The 24,912-nt window shown below is 42.5% G+C and overlaps 1 long non-coding RNA gene across 1 annotated transcript; it reads left to right on the forward strand.

Moving 5' to 3' along the window:
• The first annotated feature begins 1,560 nt into the window (after positions 1-1,560).
• Positions 1,561-24,160, forward strand: LOC134809999 (uncharacterized). Its single transcript, XR_010157066.1, has 4 exons — positions 1,561-1,648; positions 4,806-4,969; positions 5,091-5,206; positions 22,469-24,160. It is a non-coding gene; the product is annotated as an uncharacterized LOC134809999 (long non-coding RNA).
• Positions 24,161-24,912: the final 752 nt, after the last annotated feature.

The following is a 24,912-nucleotide window of genomic DNA, read 5'->3' on the forward strand; positions in this document are numbered from 1 at the left end:
TCACAGTTTCTATGGGTCAGGAACCCAGGGGTTACTCTTGATTGTAGAACACAACTTAGCTAAGCAGTTGAGCTCAGGGTGTCCCACAGGTTCCAAGCAAGGTGTCAGCAGGGGTTGCTGGCATCTCAGGGCCCCCCAGGGGATGACTCTTCCGAGCTCATTGGTGTGGTGGTTGGCAAGATTTATTTCCTTGTGGGCATTAGTCAGAAGCCATCCTCAGGTTCTTGCCACCTGGGCCTCTTTGAAGAGCAGCTTACCATGTGGCAGCAGGATTCATGGAAGTGAGCTGCAGGATTCATGGAAGCGAGCTGAAGGAAGGGTCAGAGCGAGCTGAGCCTTGGAGGGGCGTCTCACCATGACTGCCTATTCTGTATTTCAAAGGCAAGTCTCTAGGTCCAGCCTTGAGACCCTCAGAGGGAGGGGCTTACACCAGGGCATGAACACAGGAGCAGGGGTCATCAAGGCCTTCTCAGAAGCCCCCAGCCCCCAGGCGTGATCCAGGCACAGGCCTGAAGAGAAAACATGGGACGTTCATGGAATCGTAGCCAGGAGTGCAGGGGAGAGGCAGGGGCCTGCAGAGAAGGGAGCCGGGGACCCCGGGCAGTGAGCCGGGCAGAATCACCGGGAACAACTGGGATGGAAGCTCACTTTGGGTTCACTTTTGTCTAGAACCACAAAGACACCAGCAGGCCTTCCCTCCCGCTTCTCCTGATGGCCTGGCACTTAGGAAGGACTGGCGTGTGTGTGTGTCTGTGTGCATGTGTGTAAGAATGTAAGTACATGTATATATGGGTACTTGTGTGAGTAGTATGTGAATTTGTGTAAGCATGTATGTGTGCATGTGTATGAGTGTGAGTACATGCATGTGTGTCTACGTGTGTGAGCGTGTGCATGTGTGAGTGATGCGTATGCGTGCGTGTGTGCACATGTATGAATGTGTGTGTGCACGTGTATGGATGTGCGTGTGTGCACATGTATGGGTGTGTGTGCACATGTATGAATGTGTGTGTGCACATGTATGAATGTGTGTGTGTGTGTGTGTGTGGCTGCTCTCTGGCTCTGCTTGGATTGAAAAGTGCTGAAAGTTCATCATCCTTTCAGTGCTCAAGTAGCTTAAACAGAATCTAGCACAAAGGGCTGTGTGTGTGTTTTTTTTTAAAGCTTTATTTTGTTGTACAGAAAAATTGGAAATCAAATTGTGGATGCACTGCGGGCAGCAGTGGTGTCGGGAGAACATCTTGGCTCCAGAAGGCTGCGTGCTGGAAACGTACCTCTCTACACCCATGCTTGATCTCTGCTGCTGCCTGGGCCAGCAGCTAATCCCGCCTGGCCAGCAGCCGCCTCTTCTGCCCAGCCCCTCTGACCTTGGCTGGACAGCTGAGGTGGCCACCTGGGGGCCTGCTCCACTTTGAGGCTCTGCTCTTTGTCTAGCAGTGAGGCTGGCACCGCGTTTTCGCATGAGCTGAGCTGACCCAGTTCTGCTGACGGATCACCAGCCAATCCTGGGCTGTTTATTTCCCCTCCTGCATCAACCAGGCAGCCCGCTGTCCTCTTATTTTTGTCTGGCATTGCCAAGAGAGGCTGCCATAGGTGTGCTAAGTTTCTGATTTCTGTGATCATAGCAAGATTGTCCTAAATTAGACACAAGGTACGTGTGCCCACACACTTTGTTGCTATTGTTGCTGTATTTATGTTGTAGATTAGGAGGCTGCCAGTTGCCTGCTCATAGCCCGTGGGTGCAGGGGTCAGATGGCTGCTTTTATTTCCACAGGGTTATTCCCATCAAGCCCTGATCCTGGTTGTGGTGCCACAGCCTTGCAGGCATTGATGAGGGGGCTCTGCCCTGGGGCTGGCTGAAGAGGATCCCTGAGGCTGACCCAGCACTGAGCCTCTTGTGTTTCAGTGAGGGCTGCCAGGAGAGCTGGCCCAGGGTCCAGAGGGGCTCCTGGTACTCTCAGGACCCTCAGCCAGGGTATAGGGATCCCTGGCTTTGCAGAGGTCACCCATCGGACAGACTTCCTCATTTTCCAGGGCTGGGAGAAACCTTTGGCCTATCAGTGTTTTAGTTCCTTCCAATGAGTTTATGTTGCATCTTATTTATAGCACGTTTTGAAAATTTTTTTTTGATTAACAGTTTTAAGGAAAAAAACCAATGGAAGTTAGAGGGCTCCATTATGCCTTAAGTATTTTGGACATTTGTGGTCTACAGTAGACTCGAGTGGAGAAGTTTTGCTTTCCCCACCATGACCATTAACTTCATACCTAATGTAGAGTGTTTGCTGTATTTTACCTTAAATTATGCCACAGAATATCATTTTTTAAAGAGCTAAACAGTATGTGTACCTCAACTGGAATAATCAACAGGATTGTATAGGACAGTCTGGATTGAGGCTTCAAATGCCTGATTTGGGGAAACAGACCAGCTCTCCTTGTCGCATCACTTCTGCGATGAGAGCTGCCTGACATGGCAGGAGCTGTAATTCCTGGGCCTCCATTTAATCCTCATGAAATGGCTCTTGTGCTTCCAGTGCCCCTTTCGGTGGGTCCCCAATGTACTAGCAGACTTACCTGGGCAGGGTCTTTGATGGAGACATGGCCCCAGAAGAGGTAGTAAGCCCTGACTGCAGGAGGTAGGCACGGCACCTGTGATGAGAGAGACTGGGCTTCCTGTGAGGAAACCACTGTCTACAAAGAACTGCATGCACAAAAGTCAGAGCAGACAGGTGCAGAAGTCACATTGTTCAGAGATAACTGGAGCACGTGGCAGTCTCTCACTGTGTTCTAAGGTAGGTTCTTATGCTAAAAAATGTGGAGTCTTGATGGGGTCCTAGCTTTTCTTCCCCCACACCTAGGTTGCCATGAACATATTCTCTTTTCAGAATCCCCTGGAATTGTCTTTATGCAAAAGGGCTTATCCTTCCCTCCCTCCCCCTCTCCCTCTTTCTTTCTTCCTCCCTGTTAAAATCATGGCACTCCTCTTGTAGGAAATCTTACTCCTTTCTAAACTGCGCCTTAATTAAAACTAAGCTTTTCAGCCACACTCTTTAAGGCTGTTCATTAATCACACACTGCATACATAGTTCAAGGGTTTTGCTGACTCATCCCCTGCCATGGGCTCTCTGCCCCGCCCCGGAGCTTCTTAGAACAAATGGGATAAACCCACTGTTTCTTAGAGAACTCATAGTCTCTATTGACCTGGGCACTATTTTACTTCCCTTGACTCTAGCTAAGTGGCTCAAATAAGAAGAAAATAACTTAAAATGGAAGATTGGACTCTTGTGCTCATGAAGGGTTGAACTGCTCATTGTCAAGAAGAGGTTCGTCTTTGAGCCTTCAACTCAGTGTGGGCGGCCCCCAGGTCCAGGCTCAGCATCATAGGGGAGGGCACAGTGCGGTGATGCCCTCATCACAGTGGAGGTGTCTTGGGGACACTTTGTCCCCCAGGCTGCCGGCCTTCACCACTGGACTGCAGCTAGGTGATCTGGGTGGACAAATGGGTTAGACCTTCTGTTGATACGGCGGAAACTAAAGCTTTTGAGAGACAGAAATTACGATGGTATATAAGGCAGAAATGAAATTTACTTTTAAAATATACAAATTGCACAAAAGTTTCAAAACGAGGAGGAAAAATGTTTACAAAGACCCTACTGAGCTTTTGTTTGTTCTTTTCTCAGTGAGTGTGTGAATATGTGTGACTGTGCATGTGTGTGAACGTATGAGTGTATGAGTGCACGTGAGTGCATGAAAGTGTGTGTGCATGTGTGCATGTGTGTACATGTTTATTCATGTGTAACTGTGAGTGCATGTGAGTGTGTGAGAGCATGGGTGTGAGAGTGTGTGCATGTGTGTACATGTTTATTATGTGACTGTGGGTGAGTGTATGAAAGTGTGTGTGTGCATGCATGAGTGTGTGTACATGTTTATTCATGTATGTGAGTGGAAGAGCATATGTGTGAGACAGCATGGGTGTGAGAGTGTGTGCACATGTGTGTACATGCTTATTAGTATGTGACTGTGTGTGAGTGTGAGTGCTTGAGAGAGTGTGTGAATGGGTGTGAGTGTGTGCATGTGTGAGTATCCAAGTGTGGGTAGCTGTGTATATGAGAGAGGGGTGAGTGTGTGTATTCGTGTATGTGCATATGTGTTTGAGTGTGTATGAGTATGTGAATGTGGCTAAGTGTGTATGTGAGAGTTGTGTGAGTGTGCAAGAGGGTGTGTGTGCATGTGTTTATGTGTAACTGTGTGTGAGTCCATGTAAGAGTGCGTGTGTGGGCGGGTGTGTATGAGTATGAAAGTGTGTATGAGTGCACAAATCCAGGAACGTTAAATTTGAGTTTTATGTTTTATATCGGTGGTCCCATCCCTAACCCTTTTGGTACCAGGGACTGGTTTTGTGGAAGACGATTTTTCCATAGACCGAGAGGGCTGGGGGATGGTTTTGGGATGATTCAAGCGTATTACATTTATTATGGACTTTATTTCTATTATGATTACATTGTAATATATAATGAAATAATTATACCACTCACCATCATGAAGAATCAGTGGGAGCCTTGAGCTTGTTTTCCTGCAACTAGATGGTCCCATCTGGGGGTGATGGAGACAGTGACCCTGAAGTGTGTTGCTTTATGTCCACTCAACTCTAATCTCATTTTGGTTGCTGTCACTGCAGACAACCCTGCTTCACTAAGATAGGACCTTGAAAATGGAAGCAGGCTTTTCAGTGCTTTTGTGGCAATCTCAGGATATTCTTTAACAATCCAGAATGTATGGAGGTTTGAAGTTGTCTCAAACATACTTCCAAGGCCACATCATTTGCAATCTCAAGCAAAATGATGGTGATCCTCTTCTAGCGCGGACAAAGTCAGTTCACCTGGCTGATTCATAAATGCGTCGCAGATCCATTCCTTCTCAGTTCGGGGGTATTTTGTGATTGGGAAGTAAAGCTCAAGCTCTACTGAAAGCTGAGGTAGGTGATCATGCACCAGCTGGGGGAAAGAAGGCCCTGGCTCCGTCTCTTTCACAATCTCTGCTAATGTTTGAAACATGTCAGTAATCCCAGTGTTCACTTGTCGCCCCCATAATTCCAGTTTGGCTTTGAATGCAGCTGCTTAATCTACTGACTATCTGCCGACTTGAACACAGTTGCCGTTCTCCCCTGAAGTGACAGATTAAGTTTGTGGAGCAGGTTGAATGTGTCACACAAGTAAGCAACGTTTGCAGCCCATGCTGTGTCACTGAAATGTGCTGCCAGTGGTGACTGCTGTTTTAAAAGAAATCTCTGGAGGGGCTCTCATAACTCAAAAACTCTGGCCAGTGTTCTACCTTTAGAAAGTCACCTCACTTCTGTGTATCAGAGAAGCCATCTCATCCTATCACACGCATGTCATTCTAAGCACACGTGTATCAGCGAAGCCATCTCATCCTATCACACGCATGTCATTCTAAGCACACGTGTATCAGCGAAGACGTGTGTGCCCTGCATCCATCTCCTCACAGAGCTGCACGAACAGACATGATTTAAGGGCATGTACTTTAATGCAGTTGATAACTTTAATTATATGCTGCAAAACTTTGTTAAGTGCAGGTGACATATTTTGACTATGCAGAATTTCTCTATGGATGACACCGCAGAGACTCACATTGAGAAGTGACCTCTTTGACCCAAGTAGTGAAACCAGAAAGCCATTCAGTCATGGCAGCCACTCTGTCTGTGCATACACTGACACAAAATGGCCAGTTCAGTTTCCTGATACGTAATCATTTGAAGATTTGAGTCGTTCTGTAGCTGTGGTGTTTGTTGACAGCAAAAGTACACCTAACATGTCTTCATGCACATCCTCCTGAAGATATATCTCACAAAAACAAGCATTGTTGCCTTGTTGTCAACATTGGTAGACTTGTTAACCTGAATTGTGTACCAAAGTGACTCATTAATCTCCTCTGACAGTTGCGCCTCAGTATCCCCTGATATTTCATCAATTACTCTGGTTACGGTGCTAGCCGAAAGAGGAACATGTGCCACCTTTCAAACTGCCACCTCTTCTAAAAGTTCACGACAATTGTCCTTAGCAGCAGGCAGGATGAACTCTTCACCAATAGTAAAGGGCTTCTTAGCTTTAGTAATGCAGTTAGCCACCAAGAATGATGTTCTCAGTGCAGACACATTTGATGAAGGGGTGGCCTTCACTAATTGCTTCTGTTCTTCATGTTCATGTTTTTTCCTTTGAAAAACTCCAAAGGCATATCTTTTAATGCAGAGTGCTTGGTATCCATGTGGTGAAGCAATTTTAAAGGTTTCACGGCTTCATTGGAGAGTCACCACATAGTATACAGAGTGGGCTTGGAAAATGCAAATCACCTGTTGCAATTAACCTGTAATTTAAATAGGACTCTTGGTCTTTTCTTCTAAATGCAGCTTGCTTTATGTTGTCAGTCTTAGGGTCTTCTGCTGTCTCATGATTGGGTCTTTCCCCCTTTTCAAATAAGCTTTCCAGTGACATTTGTTTTTTACTGATTTTGGCTAGGGTTAGCTTGTGGGCTTACCGAAACTGTTACTGAGACAATTGTCCAGTGCAGGAAAGAGGCGTGGACAGAAGTGGTAAATAAAATAATGGTAGGCCATGCGTGGATTAAATTAAATGTCAGATTCTGACTTAAAGCCTGCCATCAGATGCAACTGTACGATTGAAGTACATCAACTCACTGGCCACCAGAAAGCCTTCCACCAGATGCAGCTTAATTGTCGCTTGCCACCGTCTGATAGGGTTTTGATATGAGTCTGCAAGCAATTGATTTGTTAGGGTCTTTGTGCAATCAAACCTCTTGCTACTGTTAATGTGTATTTTCAGCCACTCCCCACACTAGCATTACTGTCTCAGCTCCACCTCAGAAAATCATCAGGCATAAGATTCTCATAAGGAGCATGCAACCTAGATCCCTTGCATGACCAGTTCACAAGAGGGTTCACGCTTCTATGAGAATCTAATGTCACCACTGACCTGACAGGAGGCGGAGCTCAGGTGGTCGTGCAAGCGATAGGGAGCGGCTGTGAATACAGGTGAAGCTTCGCTGGCTCACCCGCTGCTCGCCTCCTTCTGTGTGGCCAAGTTCCTAACGGGCTATGAATCAGTACCGGTCTGTGGCCTTGAGGTTGAGGACCCCTGTTTCACATAACATTATTCATTTATTTTAAGTTTTTAATTAGCTATAATTTTTGCCATGTAAACAATGGAAACATGAAACACAAAGAGGTAATTTAGTAGTCTTCTGGTTTCAAAATCCCAAGTGTTTACATTACTAGGCAATTGATTTTGTGTGTGTGTTTGTATCTGTATGCATGTCTATTAGTAGTATCGTTTTCTGCTGCTCCTTTTTAGAAAAGTGGTTGAAAGTTAATGATTACAAGGATGACCCATAGACTTGACATCATGTTTGTAGTCTAGCTTTCTTTTTCTTTTCCATAGTGAGTGTATCAATGGTTTGGTAACTATTTTTCAATTTTTCGAATTCGGAATTAAACAAGTACTACCTTCATTGAAGTACAATGCTTTTTATTACGTGTTAGGTACAGCGTTGGCTGGTAGTTTTCTCTCTCTTCTTTGCAAATCAGATTTTAGAAAAATAAATTGATTTCTTAGAATCACTGGTTGTGGTGCATGCTAGTGGGGGGACCACTGCTAATGGAATATTGAGCACATTAGATAAAAGGTCATGTCCTTTCAGGAACATGGACAGAGCTAGCGGCCATTATAGAGGCAAAGTAATGTGAGGACAAAACACCAAGTGCCACATGTTCTCACTTATAAGTGGGAGCCAAATGATGAGAACACATGGACACAAGAGAGGAACAACAGACACTGGGGCCAACCAGAGAGTGGAGGGTCGGAGGAGGGAGAGAAGCAGAAAAAAATAACTATTGGGTACTAGGCTTAGTATCTGGGTGATGAAATAATCTGTACATTGAACCCACGTGACACAAGTTTACCTGTATAACAAACCTGCACATGTACCCTGAACCTAAAATAAAAGTTAAATAAACAAACTACTAAAGCACATGTGATCACAGAGGTTTCAGTAAGCCCTGGATAATTTTAGAAAGTTCACAGCCAAATCCAACAAGTTCATTGCTCAGCACCTTTTATAATATTTCTTCATTGTAGGACATTTGTAATTCCGTCTTGGTTTGGCTTCTTTCAGAAGGCTGGATCAGGGGAGCTTGGTCCTTTCTTTAATTTCTGCTATTATTTATTTCTTTCTCTTTGGCCTTGACTATCTTTGACCCTTGGCCATTATGATAGTGTCTAGTCTCACTCATTTCTTTTTTAGATAAGCATTTTGTATTTTTAGCTGATGTTGGAATGGGACTTTTTTCTAGTATATTTTGTAACAAGCTATTGGTAACACAAAGTTGTAGCATTTTATATTCATATTGAATTTGACGAACTTACTGTGCTTCTAGATTAGTTCCAATGGCTTTTAAAAATAGGTTCGTTTTTTACCCCCTAGGAGTCCCCCTGTACTTCTAGGGGGAGAAAAAGATACTTTCACCTATTTTCCAATGGGTTTTCCTCTTCTTTCTGCTTTGTACCTTATAATATCTTATGTTTAACTTCCAGAAACATGGTAAACATTAGAGAACTTATCAGTCATAATGCTCTGATTCTTGATTTCAGTGGGAAGGTTGCTTGAGTTTTAGATAAGATTTTTCTTATCGATTTAAGATAGCTGTCCTTTATCATTTGAGTATTTAAAAAAATCTGTTTTGCTAAGAATTTTAATCTGTAATTGTTGTTGAATTATACCAAAGGCCTTTTAAGTGTCCATTAAAATATTTGTTTTCTGATTTGATCTTTTGAGGTGACAGGTTAATATTGTAGTAATAGATATCTTAATGTTAAATTGCATATTATATTTTGTTGAAATGTTCTTTAAATGCATTAATTCAATTTGTTGATAGTTTAGGATTTTTATATCTCTATTTACATGTATGCAACCTCTGTCAAATGACGGTATCAGATTGTGTTAGCTACTTAAAATGAATCAAAAAACTTCTTATATTCTCCTGCACATTCTATCAGTGTCATTAATGATCATTTCCTTGACTCTGTAAAAGAATTACCCGAAGACTTATAAACATATTTGTGGCTTTAAAATATATATAATTTATATGTTTATATACAATATATATTTTACACATAAATAAATATTTTCTATATTTATATTATATATTTATGACATATTTGAATACATATAAATATGCATTTATAATATATTTATATATTTATGATTTACATTAATATATTATAGTAATATGTTTATATAAATATATACTTAATATGTAAATGAATATAATAAATATATAAACATAAACATAAAAATATAAAATAGAATATTATATATAATACATAATATGTAAATAATATATAATTATATATTATATATAAGTATAAAAAATAAATAATACATATTCTGGAGTAGTTCTAGATTCAGAAATCTCAAAGATAAGATAGAGTGTGTTTACATACCCACACCCAATTCCTCCTGTGAACATCTTACATTAGAATGGTACATTTGTTACAACTAATAAACCAATGCTGGTACATTTCTATTAGCCAAACTCCATTCTTGATTCAGAGTTCCTCGGTATTTTCCTAACGTCGTTTTCTGTCCTAGGATCTGATCAGGAAGCTACATTGCATTTGGGCACTGAGTCTCCTTAGAGTCCTCTTGGCTGTGGCAGTTACTCAGATTTCCCTTGTTTTTGTGACGTTGGCAGTTTTGAGGGACACTGGACAGGTGTTTCACTGAATGTCCCTCTACTGGGATTTGCCTGGAGTTTTTCTCATGCTTAGACTGGAGTCCTGTGTTTTGGGAAGGAGGACCACAGAGGTGAGGTGCAGTTTTCATTGCATCATATCAGAGGCATGTGAGTACCAGCATCATGATTCATCACTGCTGATGCTGGCCTCGTTCACCTGGCTGAGGTCCTGTTTGTCAGGTTTCTGCCGCACCTGCCCTTCCATTCTGTCCCCTTTATGAGGAAGTTGCTATGTGCAGCCCACGTTTAAGGCGTGGCGAGATATGCTCCATCTCTTTGAGGACAGAGTATCTGCATAATTTATTTGGAATTCTTCTGCATGCATGGGATATTTGTCTCTTCTTCCCCATTTATTTATTTATTCAATTATTTATTTATTGCAGAATGTCTTCATGGATATCAATCTTATACTTTTGGCTATTATTCAAGACTAGTTTGTTTATTTTGTTGCTCAGTTTGTTCCAGTTCTAGCCACTGAGAGTGTCTTTGGTTGGCTCTTGTGTCCTTTTGACATTGTGAGATTAGCTTCTTTTTTTTTTCTTTTTCTTAGCATTTTCTTACTTTCTGGCATTATGAGATGCTCCAGGCTCATCACAGAATTAGCCATTTCTCTAAGGAGCCCTGGTTTCTTTTATTGCAGAATGGTATTAGAAATTAAGATCTGGGCTGACTTCTGGGTACCTAGGGGTTAACCCTGCTCCACGAGGAGCAGCTAAAAGATAAAAATAAAAAAAAAAATAAAAGAAACTAAGATCTGGCTGCTAGGTTTGTGGTCATTTATGGAGGTAATTTTTTTTTTTTTTTTTGAGACAGTGTCTCACTCTGACACCCAGGCTGGAGTGCAGTGGTGCCATCTTGGTTAGCTGCAGCCTGCGCCTTCCAGGTTCAAGCTATTCTCATGCCTCAGCCTCCAGAGTAGCTGGGACTACAGGTGTGTGCCGCCTGGCCCAGTTAATTTTTATATTTTTTGGTAGAGACGGGATTCTCTATGTTGGCCAGGCTGGTCTTGAACTCCTGACCTCAAGTGATCTGCCCATCTCAGCCTCCCAAAGTTCTGGGATTACAGGCGTGAGCCACTGCGCCCAGTCTATGGAGGTAATTTTTGATGACAAGTATTTTGAATCTTTTCTCAAGTTTGACAATTGAGATTTTTCTGGGAAATCAACTTTTCTGAGATTTTAAGTTTAATTGGCATATACTTGTACAAAGTATGTTTTATTATTTAAAAAATGTTATTTCTATATGATTTCAAGCAATTTTTGGATTATTTTAGCAATTCTATTTGATATCTTCTTTTAATTTATTAACATTCATTTTGATCTTTACTGTTACTTTCTTGGGGACCACATTTTTTCCACTTTTTACATATATAATTTTTTTTTTTTTTTTTTTTTTTTGCGTAGATGCTTAGTTTTTATCCATGGTTTCTCTTTTAATAGTGAAATCCTTTAAAGAAATGAAATTTGCTTTTAAATAGAACTTTGGCCACATACCCTGGGATTTGACAGACTTCAGCCCTAACTAAAATGGCAGACTCTTTAGTTACTTGTGAGGATGTTTTAAAAGATCTGGATAGAAGTGTTTTCATTGAAGCTGTTACCAATGCCTATTTTTTTCTGCTACCTTATAATAAATAATATATTTATTACTTATAAATAAAGTCATTTTAAAGCTATTCTGTATCTGTGGTGTCTGCAGGAGTAGAGTACCTCCATGAATACATATTTATGTGCTTTACATTGTCCACAGCCTTGGTGTCAGTCATCTGTAATACTGAGAGTTCTAAGTCCTGCTCCATTTTCGTTTTTAATCAAATGTTCTTTTTATTTCAATCTCCTTTTCTGTGCAGATTTTGAGGAGACACTATTTGACTCTTGAAAATTTCATGATTATTTTCCTTGTCTTACAAATTATCCCTTAACTTGATGTAAATGCTCTTCATTGTCACATTTAATTCATTTTGTCTTGAATTCTACTTGGTCTGCTGTTAACAGTTCTCTGATTTCTTTTTTGTCATCTTCCTTCATCTTTTTGTTTTTAACTTGTGTACGTTGTTATTTTAGTCTGTCTTCTGTAAGCAGCCCATTGATTGACATTGCTTGTTAGCCCAGTTTGAGTGTCTCTGTCCTTTCTGTTAGGTAGAGGTTTGCCTGATTAAATATATTACTGCTGGGCTGGGCACGGTGGCTCACGCCTGTAATCCCAGCACTTTGGGAGGCCTAGCAGGGGTGGATCACCTGAGGTCAGGAGTTTGAGACCAGCCTGGCCAACACAGTGAAACCCCATATCTAATAAAAATGCAAAAAATTATCTGGGCGTGGTGGCAGGAGCCTGTAATCCCAGTTACTCGGGAGGCTGAGGCAGGAGAATCACTTGAACCTGGGAGGTGGAGCTTACAGCGAGCCAAGATCTCGAGCCATTGTACTCCAGCCTGAAGAACAAGAGCGAAACTCCGTTAAAAAAAAAAAATATATATATATATATATATTTTGCTGCTGAGGGCATGTTTAAACTGTCCTCAGATCTTCTTCCTCCTCCTCTCTCTCCCCCTCTTCCTTCTTCTTCTGTAGGGAGGTCCTCCCTCAAAGCAATATCCTGGATAGTGGCCATATTTTCAGTTCAAGCTCTCCAAGGAGATGCCAAAAAATCACAATCCCAGCCACCCTCAGGCAGGGATGCAGGCACGGAGCCAGCTCTGCCCATCATATGCACCCATGCTCATTGGATCCTGAAGAGCACAGGGTGAGTGCCTGGTGGGCAGAGGGGGCCTTATGAAGTCCATTCTCTTGGGTGAGGAGCAGCAGCTCTCTTGTTAGGCAGCCGGGGTGATGGAGGGTCTGGGTCAGAGGTGCAGGTACTCATCATCATGGGGCCCATGTGTGATGGCACAACACAGAGATCTTCATAGGGCACGACCCCTCGTGCAGACTGCAACATCCTTCCTGGCTGCCCAGCGCCCACACTAGACTCTTTAGCTGGATACCTATTATCTTCAGCAATTTCTTCCAACTTAAACTGGTCACTGTGGGGTCTCTTCTTACCCCAGCTGGCCAGCGTGGGGTGGGTGTCTTCTTAGGGCATGGGGTCTTTTCAACAAAACCGTGAATGATACCAGGAACAAGGAGCTAAGCTCTCAAAACCAGTAATGTCATAACATGTAGACTGTGCAGGGAAGGACAGGTCTCCCGTGCAAGGGATCTCACCAGTTGCAACAGCACCAGCAGCACCAGGAACAATTGCGTGCATGCCACAGGGTGCCCTAGAGGTGGAGTCTAAGGGCCTTCCTTTCCTGGGTTTCCTGGGTTGCATCCTCGACTGCCTTTCTCAGTTAGTTCACAGAGGCTGTCTACTGATCACCCACCAGTCCCTGAACAACATTATACAAAAAGCCATGCAGTGAACCGAATGTCCACATCCCATTAAATTCCTAAGTTGAAATCCTCACCAGCAAGGGTATTGGGCAGGAGGGTTTTTGAAAGGTGGTTAGGTCATGAGGATAGCATCCTCATGAATGGAATTAGTGCCCTTATAGGAAGATACATGAGCACTCTGGAACTCTCTCCACCCTGTGAAGATACAAGAAGTAGGTAGACTCCAACCTGAAGAGGGCCCTCCGCAGAACCCACTGTGATCTCAGACTTTCAGCCTCCAGAACTGTGAACAATGAATTCCTGATGTTTATAAAACATTGAGACTATGGTCCTTTGTTATAACAGTCTGCAGTAAGACAGCTGGTGACACATTTACATCTCAAATTGAATATTCAAATCAGGTTATACTGCTCATTTAGGGTCTTCAGGCTTCAATGAGTTTATGATTTAGCCTGGTGAGCAAGGGGTCTCTCTACAAAGTGTCACAGCTGGCAGACTCCAGAGAGCATTTTCTTGGGACCATCACTGGGTGTGGTAGAGTAGGGGAGGCAGCTGTCTATTTCTGGTAGGTGCAAATGCCCTCATTTCCAGAACAAAATTCTTGGTCGTCTCTTTGGAACTGTCTATCTTGTTCTGGTACAGAGAGTGGAACATGTGGTATGTTTTTTGAGAGTATGATTTACAATGTTTCCATATTTGCTATAGGTAGAGGGAATTTTTCCCAGATGGAAAAATGTGGTTTGTGATGCTTTTGCAAATTTTGCTTTCTTTGTTTTTCTCATCCCCAGCCTCTCACAAAGTCCCAGGCACCACTGTGTGAAGTTCCTGTTGTGGCCGCAACAAATGCCCCACACTTAGTGGTTTAAACCCACACAAATGTATTATCTTACAGTTTTGTAGGTCAGCTGTCTGATATGGATCTCACTGGACTAAAATCCAGGTGTTGTCAGGGCTGTGTTCTTTTCTGGAAAAACCATTTCCTTGCCTTTTCCATCCACAGTTTTCCACCCACATCGCTCCCCCTTCAAGGCCAGTAATGTTGGACTGAGTCCTTTTGAGCCGCCATCTTCTGGGTCTCTCTCCAATTTTCTCATCCACTTTGACCCTTGCGATTACACCGACCCCTCCCAGATAATCCAGGATAATCTCCCCATCTCAAGGTCAACTGATTAGTAACCTTAATTTCATCTGCCTTTGCCAGGTAATCTAATGTGTTCACAAGTTCACATGTGGACATCTTTGAGGGTCAGTATTCTACCCAGCACATACTTAGTGGTTTATGCAGTTGTGGAACATAGTGGCTGTGCTGAATTTGGGAGGAGGTGTGTCAGTCACAGCTAGTGTATTACTTTGTTTTCATGCTGCTGATAAAGACATACCCGAGATTGGGCAATTTACAAAAGAAAGAGGTTTAATGGACTTATAGTTCCACATGGCGGTGGGGGGGGCCTCATAATCATGGCAGAAGACAAGGAGGAGCAAGTCATGTCTTACGTGGATGGCGGCAGGCAAAGAGAGAGAGCTTGTGCAGAGAAACTCATGATCACATGGTCCCGCAATAGGCTATCTGCAAGCTGAGGAGCAAGGAGAGCCAGTCCAAGTCTCAAAACTGAAGAGCCTGGAGTCTGATGTTTGAGGGCAGGAAGCATCTAGCATAGGAGAAAAATGTAGGCTGGGAGGCTAGACCCATCTCTCCTTTTCATGTTTTTCTGCCTGCTTTATATTCACTGGAAGCTGATTAGATTGTGCCCACCAGGTTAAGGGTGGGTCTGCCTCTTTTGGCAGCACCCACACAGACACACCAGGATTAATACTTTGTATCCCTCAATCCAATCGAGTTGACACTCAGTATTAACCATCACAGTTAGCATGTCACCATACAAATGTAGAATTTCCTAATTCGACTTTCAAGTGGGGCAAACAATTATTTGGTACTATGGAGTGCCAGTAACTGCAGTGCACTAAGCTGCTGCACAGAGGCTCCTAGCTATGGTGATTTTTGCTTGGGATTGAAATCTGTATAACAAGCTTCATCATGGACCTGAATGAGATGGTTTCAGTATGGAAAGGTCAGAGGCTCCTGCACTTCTCTAGGACATGTGGACTTCACAGCTATCTCTTAAAATTTTTAAAATAATTTTAAACTTACAGAAAAGTTGCAAGATAATACAGAGAGTTCTTTTCTACCTCTCACCTAATTTTCCCTCTTGCATAACCATAAACAAGTATCAAAACTAAGAAGTTAACATTGGTACATTACTGTTAGCTACGCTGCAGGCTCTAGTTGGAGACCACTGGTTTTCTACAAATGTCCTATCCTGTTCCAGGATTGCATCTGGTATCCACTTGGTACGTGGCTGCAATGTCTCCTCTCTCAGTCTGTGATAGACCCTTAGGTTTTCTTGTTTTTTATGTTCTTGATACTTTTGAAGTGTACTAGTCAGGTATTTTGTAAAATGTCCTTCAATTTGGGGTCATCTGATATTTTCCTATGATTAGATTTAGGTTATGCATTTTGGGAAATAATACCACATCCAATTTGTAATCTAGTTCACTTTCATCCTGACTTCCCACAGGTAACATCCCCCCCCTTGTATTATCTCCCAGTCCTTTGCCTCTCTCAGGAACTAAGTGTTAGAAATCGTCCCAACTCTGACGACCCTTTCCTCCAATGCATTTCATCAACACATACACATGGCTTGGCTGTCCCTTGAAACTGCTTCATGTATAAGACCATAGTCTCTGGATCTACTTTTCTTCAATAAATCCTGTTACTCTTATACTTCTGTGCTTTCACTTATTCTGAACTTGATGCGGTTTCCTCATTCTGATCTCTAGTTTTACACCTTTCCATTTTCTTCCTCCTGCATCCTTCCAAAGGTTGTTTTGAAGATAACATGAGATGATGAAGGGACAGCATGGCCTGGAGTCCAGGTGTGAGGCAGCACTGGGATACAAGCCTCTTTCTAGCTTTGCTCATCTCTTCTTCAGTCAGTCCCTTATTCATCTTTCATCCATGCTGTCATTGGCAAGGAATTGACCTTCTGTTGCCATTCTCATTTTCCCTTGGTGAATTCAGTCAATCCTTTTGTTCTCTGTTCATATTATGCAAATATAAAAATCAAAATAATCCTGATAATGTGTCCTGCTAAAAGAAGAAAAAAACTATCTGATCTCACTGGGATCCAATGCAGTATGACTCTCCTTTATCCATTTTTAAACAAGTTCTAATTCTGAACACTTTCCCCTTGCTAGAGTCCCTAAACAGATCTCTTTGCTACACATCCCACCAGAATGTCAAACAGCATCTGTCCAGCTTGCTTGCAAAGTCCTCCTCTCCAGCTCCCAGTATACCAGGGTCTGTGCATAGTCTTCTTTCCTTTCTCTTCACTGTCTTAGAGGCAAGGTCTGTTCTTTTCTCTGAGGCTAACCCCTTTGCCACCTTTCTCTGGGCCTCCCTGTGGCAACAATCAGTTTTTCTCTGTCCTTTGCAAGTCCTTTCTCTTAACAACAAGATACTAGTATCTTCTTTATTACAAAGAAATTCTGTAGTCTCCTATACTTACCTCCCTTCTCACTCACGTTCTCCAAAGCTTGAAATCATGCTCTGCCTCTAGGTCCTCACTTCTTATACTAAAATCTGGCTTTGTTTCCTCCACACTATTAGAATTCTTCAACTTAATTGAAACACGTAATGAATCTAACTCTGCCTGGGCTGCCCGTGACATCTGCCGTAACTAAGACATATCAAAGCCCACTCCTCTAGGCTTCCATGACAATCGGAGTAATGTCCCAACTCTCACTGTCATCCCTCCATCTCCTTTGGGAGTGCAGGTTGCATGGTGCATTAGTCTGTTCTCACACTGCTATAAAGAAATGCCTGAGAATGGGTAATATGTAAAGACCAGAGGTTTAATAGGCTAATGATTCTGCAGGCTGTACAGGAAGCATGATGCTGGCATCTGCTTGGCTTCTGGGGAGGCCTCAGGAAACTTACAATTATGGTGGAAGGCAGAATGGGAGCCAGCACATCACATGGCTGGAGCAGGAGGAAGAGAGTGAAGGGGGAAGTGCCACATACTTTTAAACAACCAGATTTCCTGAGAACTCACTCACTGTCATGAGAACAACACCAAATGTGATGGTGCTAAACCATTCATGAGAAACCTCCCCCATGATCCAATCACCTCCCACCAGGCCCCACCTCCAACACTAAGGATTACAATTTGACATGAGATTTGGGTGTGGACACAGATCTAAACCATATCATATGGCTACTACTTAACTGTTGTCTGTGCTTCTTCCTTCATCACCTCTCTCTTCTTTTTCCATCTCTCCCTGAGTCCTTTCATCACTTTTCATGGCTTTGACCATTGCTTCAATACAGAGGACTCAAACTCTGTGTTTCTAGTCCTGTCTTTAGTCCTGAGCTTCCCAACTCTCAGCCCCACACTCTTGTATCCCAGAAGCAGGATACAAGATGCATCATCTCTGTTCTCCTTACTGTTCTTACTTCCTGCTCTTCCTGCTGGAAGAAGCTGAGCATAGGACAGTGTTCCTGGTTTTATGAGATGTTCTTTCTGCTGTCCGTCCAAAGTTCATCAATGGGAACTTTGAAGTTCTCTTCTTTTCCAGAATTTTTGCAGCATTTAGCTCTACTTTTCTCCTTTTGCAGCCTTTACTGCCTCACAGTTTGGTTTCCATTTGTCATATGGAAGCTCCTAGTTTTCATGCTTGGTTCCATTGATTCTCATAGTTGTATGTCATCCACGTTTCTTTGGTTGATACCAATACTACCCAATTGCCAGTAGAGCTTCCCCAAACGTTAGCTTTAGTGCAGTCCTCACTGCTCTGCTCCAAGCTAGAGGAGCAGTCATTCAATTTGCATGGACCACAGGCATCTTGGACTCAACATGTCCAAGTGGAATTAATTTTGTTCCCTTCTGGAACTCTCTTTTTTCAGATTCCCTCTGGTAGTGAATGTAAAGAAGCCAGAAAATAGAAGTTATCCAAAGCCTTTTCCTCTCACTCATTCCCAGGGAAGTGCTGGAGGTTGCCTTCCCACTGTCTCTGTGTTTTTCCCTTCCTCGCCACCTATGGGGCTTTTGCCTTAGTTCAGGTTCTCATCTATTAGTCTCCTAACTGGTTTCCCTGCTTCAATTCTTTTTCACTTCTAGCTCAACCATTCCACAAAGGACAGAGAAGAAAATTCGAAATGTGAATCCAGTCTAGACCTTGTTCTGACTAAAATCTTTCAGTGGGGCTTTCCATCATCTTCAGAATGAAATCTGAGTTTCTTAACCTGTGTGTATCAGTCAGCTCTTGCCATGATAATGCTGTGAAACAGAACATCCCCAAATATGGTGGTTTACAATGACAACCCTTTGTTCTAATGCTCATGTGCCTGCAGGTTGACTGGTTCAGTTGTCCCAGTTGGGGCTTGCATGGGCCTCCCTGTTTCAAGTTACAGGTCAGCTGGGCTTGGCTCTGCACTGCGGGTGGGGTTCAGGCCTGCTTACTACACATGGGTTGAAGGGGCAATTGTCACTTGGGGCATATCCTTCATGTGGAAGATAACTGGGATAAAAGAGGGTGAGTAGAAACAGATGCTTCTTGAGGCTATAGTCTGGAACTGACACCTACTCACTTCTAACTACCTTTCACTTGGTAAAGAAAGTCTACATTGTGAAGTATAACATAAAGGAGGCAGGAGCATGTACTCTGCCCATGCTGAGAGACATGCAAAGATACAGGGAATGGGAAAGGATGTAAAACTCAAGCACATGGAGTGCATGAAGCACTGCAAATGACAACTCCACTAGCACAGGTGACATAGCATAAATCCCTGTCCCACCTGTCTTCCCGTCCAGATCCATCTCTCTCTGTTCTCAAGTTTCTTTTTCCATGCTAGATCCTATTTCACCAAACTACTGTCTGCATCCTGGACACCTGTGCTCTTCTCTCTGCACTTTACACATATGCTTTCCTGTGCCTAGAAAGACTTTCCCTCCACCCTGGACTTGGAAAGCTCTACTGGCTTCTCTAGATCCAGCATTGATATCTCTGCTTCCAAGACATCCTCACTTTCCAGGGTGGATTAGGCTCATTACTCCTGTTCCTACTACACCACTCTCACCGCTCTCTGCTCCATTTTTGGAATAAATTATTTATTATTCCTATTCAGACTTTTCTGAAGATTACAAGCTACTTGACTTCAGGGTCTTCATTGTTGATTCTTGCATAGAATCAAGTCAATTCTGTATGCTCAATAAATATTTGTTGAATAAATGAGTGGATGTGTGTATGGGTGACTGTTTCTGAGCAGTCATTTCATTATCTAGTTCATGTACTAAAATGTTTGAATATTACATAATTATGTTAAAAACAGATTTAAAAATTTCACACACATTCAAAACCATTTAGAACAACAGTTTTTCTCTGTCCAACTTTTGTGATCATCTTTGCTTCTTTTAATAGTTAAGCTAATTTAGACTTGAATATTGTTTTCCCTCATATTTTGGATCAGATTTCTTTTCTTTCAACAACATATATTTTTGGTGGCAACTGCATAGCAGCTTTTTTTGTTTTTTATTTTGCCTCAGGCATAAAGCAACCTTATTTCTCCCATAAAAGGTGAGCTCAAAATAGACCCCTTATTACCATCCCCAAATTAATTCAAATACCACCCAACTTTTACTTATTGTACTTCAGAACCTGTGTATGGATTATTCTAATATTCTGAAAAATGAAGTGAATAAACTTTCTTAATATAAGCTCAGCTAGCAATAATTGAGTCACATAAAATGTGACCTGTCAAACTCTGAAATTTGTTTATGTCCAAATGAAGGACTTTAGGAACATAAAATTCAAATATAGACCAAATACTTGGACTTTGAATTTGTCCAAAAATCTGAGCAACCCTAGAAATCTGTTAATTCATGTTAAACTAGAAACTGAAATTTTTATTTGTCAAATACAAAAGAACTACGTTATTACATTCTAGTTGTTTTTGTTGTTTGGCCTTAAATTTTATTTATTCAATACACATTTTTGTAGCATCAACTTCCTGTAAGGCACAAAGACCAAAATGATATCCTTTCTTGAATCCTCTTACTAGGACCCTTGGTTTCCCATACTGTGCATTCCCCCTCACCACACTGAGTAATAAACAAAACTTGTTCAGCCACAGGTGTGTTCCTGGTGCCCCTTGACTGGAGGATATTGACAGCACTTAACAGAAGATCACAAATAATATTGACTGAAACCAAAAGGTTTTATTGTCTCACTAAAATGTTGGGTGGTGGGCAGTCCAGACTGGTGTGACAGCACCTGGATGTCCTCAGAGACCAGTCTTCTGCTTGGCTGCTCTCAGCACGTGGCTTCCATCACCAAGTACAACTCATGGTTCAAGAGGCTGCGAGAGCTCCAGCCATCACACCTGCATCTTATGCAGCAGAAATGGGAATATAGAGAGGTGAAAAAAAGGATGTCCCTCCCACTTGTATCAAACCCTTTTAAGAAGACTTCCCAGAAATTTCTGACAAATTTCACTTATATTTTATTGACTACAACTTAGTCACATGGCCACACCTTGTCAGAGGGCAGATGGGAAATGCAGTCTTTTGGCTGGGCACATTGCTGCCCCAAAGACAGTCAGGATTCTGTTACCAAGAGACAAAGAGAAAAGTGACAAGAGGTAGACAACGTCATCTCTGTTATAAAGTGCTTCTGCTTCTTTACAGGTCAAATAAAAATCATGTTTGATTAAAACTATACCTTGCTCCCATGGATCGAATGTCCATGGTTCCTAAAAGATTCTGGGAGCTGCGTGGTTTGCATCTGCCCTCTGCACCTCTGGCCTTGGGTCAAAGTACTCCTGTTAGGCTGGTCTTTCTTGCCTCAGGACTTGGACACTCTGTTACCTGTGATGGAGGAAATCCCGCTACATTTTTTCATCTCCATATATTCTATTCATCCTTCAGGGACCCGTCAAATCCTCTGGCTGTAAAATCCAACTGTTCATTAAGCAAATGAGCCTCTTTGGGGCTGGCACTGTTCTGGGCACTGGGGACAAAACATCCTTCTGACCATGGCACTTCTATTCTGGGAGGAAAGAGACATCCAATACATACATGAATACATTGTTCTGTAATGGGCCAAGTAGGATAAGTCCTGGAGGAAAAGTGAGGTTAGAGCTGCCAAGAATCTTTGAGATCTGAATGGGAAAAAAACGTATTCAGGACCCCTGGTGAGAGCGGATGGGCCTTGTGATTGGGGTTGAATTGCAATATAGTCCGGATTCCTCTGCAGCTCTGGACCCCACATCCTCCTCTCCCCTATCCTTTCTTATTTTTCCTGAATAGGAAAAGGAGTTAGAAGGCAATGAGATGGAGGTGAAATTTTAGATGGAATATCCATGGAAAGTCTACAGAGAAAGTAACATTTGAGTGGGAGCCTCAAGGCAGGGAGAGAATGAGCCTTGCTGGTGGCTGGAAGAGCATTTGGGTGAATAGCTGTGCAAAGGCCCTGAGGGGGGCACTTGATTGACTTATTCAGGAAACAGGAAGGAGGCCAGTGTGGCTGAAACAGAAAGTTTGAGAGGCAGGAGTTAGGAGATTAGTTCTGGGAGGTGATGGGGATCAAATCACACAGGCCTTGGGGGCTGGTATGAGGCCTTCAAGTGAGATGTCCTTTGGGGAAGGTGTGTGTGACATTATCTGATCATATCGTATCTTTTGCTTTGTCTTTCTGTTTAGCGTAGTTCTTGCCAGATGGAAATATTTGATACAGTCTGAATGAAACTTTGAGATTGATTTGCATTTTCTCATTTAGTGATGAAGAATTGATTTGATTATTCTAGAATAGAATATTTAAATCTTTTTTAATTTAAATTTTTTATTTCAATAGCTTCAGGGATGCAAGTGGTTTTTGGCTTCATGGATGAACTGTAAAGCAGTGAAGTCTGGGAGTTTAATGCACATGTCACCCAAGTAGTGTACATTGTACCCAATAGGTAGTTTTTTATCCCCCACCCCCCCAACCCCCGAGTCTCCATTTTCTACTATACAACTCTGTACGCCCTTGTGTACTCATAGCTTAGCTCCCTCTTATAAGTGAGAACATGCAGTATTTGGTTTTCCATTCTTGAGTTACTCCACTTAGAATACTGGCCTCTAGTTCCATTCAAGTTGCTGGAAAAGACCTGATTTTGTTCTTTTTTATGGCTGAGTAGTAAGAATACTTTTTAAATAAAAAGATTTACTTTTTCTTTACTCAGACTTTGAATGTTTGAGACTACCTTGGCCACCAGATTGTGTTACCTGGAAGTTTGGTCCCAAGCAAGAAGCCACAGGGAGAGACAGCGAGGCAACTCTATGCACAGGCAATGAACACTGAGACTGATATCACTGAGACTTTCAGAGGACAATGGACTCATTATGGATCTCACATCTTTCCTAGACTCTGTTCTTTGCTCTTGGGTCTTCTCTACTCAGACTACCTGCCCCCAAATGCTCCATCCTCACCAAAATATAAAGATTGAGAAGAAAGTAGGACAAAGGGTGTGGAATAAAAAATGTAAGATTGGCTATCACCCCAAGGTGATCAAATCCAATGTTAGCTTTGCTCCAGCGGATCTGAGACCAATTTTGTATCAGTCCCAGAGCACAGCGAGCCTGTTCAGGCTCTTGTAAGTGAGGACCTGCGGTTGAAGAGTAAAATTTTTGTGACTTTAATCCTTCTTTTCTCCGGACTGGAGGGTCATGATGGTACAGTGGGAATACCTTGGGCCTGGCTGCCGGGCCGACCTGCACAAAGATGGTTGTCCCTGTGGGAGGGGCACAGACACTGTGCAGTTTGCACACAAAAACAGAACTAGGGTCTCTGGCAGCAGAAATGAGTCATACAGAGAGCCATTTAGAGGTTTCTCAATACAGTTCTTGGGCTTATTAAGGTTGAGTAATGGCAATTAGTGTGGAGGCAAATTGGAACAACAGTGACAGTGTTGATTATGAAGCAAATGAAAAAGCTCAAAAGGAAGGCATTTTCTTGGAGTGCCTCAAAGAATTCTGCCCTTTAATTATCTGCCCTCTCAGTGTTAGAGAGAGTGAGATTTCACTGGAAAACACTGGAGGGCCATTTGTGGTGACACAGAAGCCTCTCGTACAGACAGGAAGCAAATGAATGGCAGGGGATGTGAGTTTGGACGGAAGGGCTGTCATGGGGATTCAGATTGGATTCTAGAGTCAGGTGCATTGTGGTCCTTGCCTGATGCAGGAGGTTTGGACTCAGATTTTTCTGAAGACAACATAAGCAGAGAAACAAGGTGTGAAGACAAGCTTGTTTGAGGATGTTGGCACCGTGACAAAGTTATTTACTGTACCCCATCCCAGTGCCCAGATGAACAATATGAACATGATAGGGATGCAGTTCACATGTGTTCCATTTTAGAGTTTGCTTTAAAAATTTATATCCATGTCATAACCTTCTGATTAGGATTTGAGAGAACTGATTGTCAAAGTGAACTATATTTTTAGGAAAGTGTTATTTTATATTATTCTGATGCTATAAAAGCCAAGATTGCTAAACTGAAGGACTCTGTAACGTGAGAAGCATATCATGTTCTAAGTATCCCTAAGGTGTCTCTCTTGACCTCAGCACTAACAGCTGGTAATGGCAGGGATTGCTGTTATTTCACATGTGACCCACGATGGTGAGACATACCCACCCAGGGCGAGGGGGAAGAGGGGAGATCGCCACACATTTCCAGCTGGCATAGCAATTGTAGTATTAAGAAGGTGAAAGATTCATATCTAATCAGATAACCCCAGATAAGTGTGTCTTGGGCTGTTGTCCCTGTGGCTTTAACAAGTCACTTGGTGATGCACAAACTGAATGCAGCTGAACTCTGGCCAGGGCTATGATGACTGCTTTTCATAGCTTTGAATTCTATTAAAAACCAGAATGAAAATGCTTCTTGTAAAATGCTTGTCTCTTAAAAACGTAAACAAGATGATACAATTTATCCAGAGTTGAGGAAATATATCCAGTTTAAATTTTATATACATTTAAAGGCAGCCTACATATAACATAGAAATGAGCTATCTATCTATCTATCTATCTATCATCATCATCATCATCGTCGTTGTCATCGTCATCATCATCATCACCTATTGTATTTGTTTTTGCTCTGTAAGTTACCACACACTTAGTGGTTTAAATCATCACCTAATTATTCTCTCACAGTTCCCTAACTCAGAAGTCTGTGGAGGCTCAGCTGGGCTCTCTGCTCAGTGTCTCACAAGGCTGAAATCAAGGAGTCAGCCCAATAAGGCTCTTCCCTGGAGGCTTGGAGGATGAATCCCTTTCAAGTTTCTTCAGGTGGTTGACAAAACCCAGTTTCTCACAATTGTAAGACTAAAGCACCTGTGTCCTTGTTGGATGTTGGCCAGGGGTTGTTCTCAGCTGCTGGAGTTTCCCTCAGCTCCTGAAAGCCTCTGTCTTATCCCTGAATGTGGCCCTGTTCTAAAATACGGTGTATTAATAGAAAATTTGAGACTCAGTAAAGCCAACAGATTGGGAGATAATTGCCATTAAAAAATACAGTTTGTTGGTCACAGTCCCCAGAGGAGCAGGTTACACCACATCACAGGTGGCCACCAGGTGGGTCAGGAGGGAGAGGGAGCAGGAGAAATGTGGGCAAGAGCCTTGACTGTGGTTTTC

This window comes from Pan troglodytes, chromosome 4 (assembly GCF_028858775.2).
Source record: "Pan troglodytes isolate AG18354 chromosome 4, NHGRI_mPanTro3-v2.0_pri, whole genome shotgun sequence".
NCBI lineage: Eukaryota > Metazoa > Chordata > Mammalia > Primates > Hominidae > Pan > Pan troglodytes.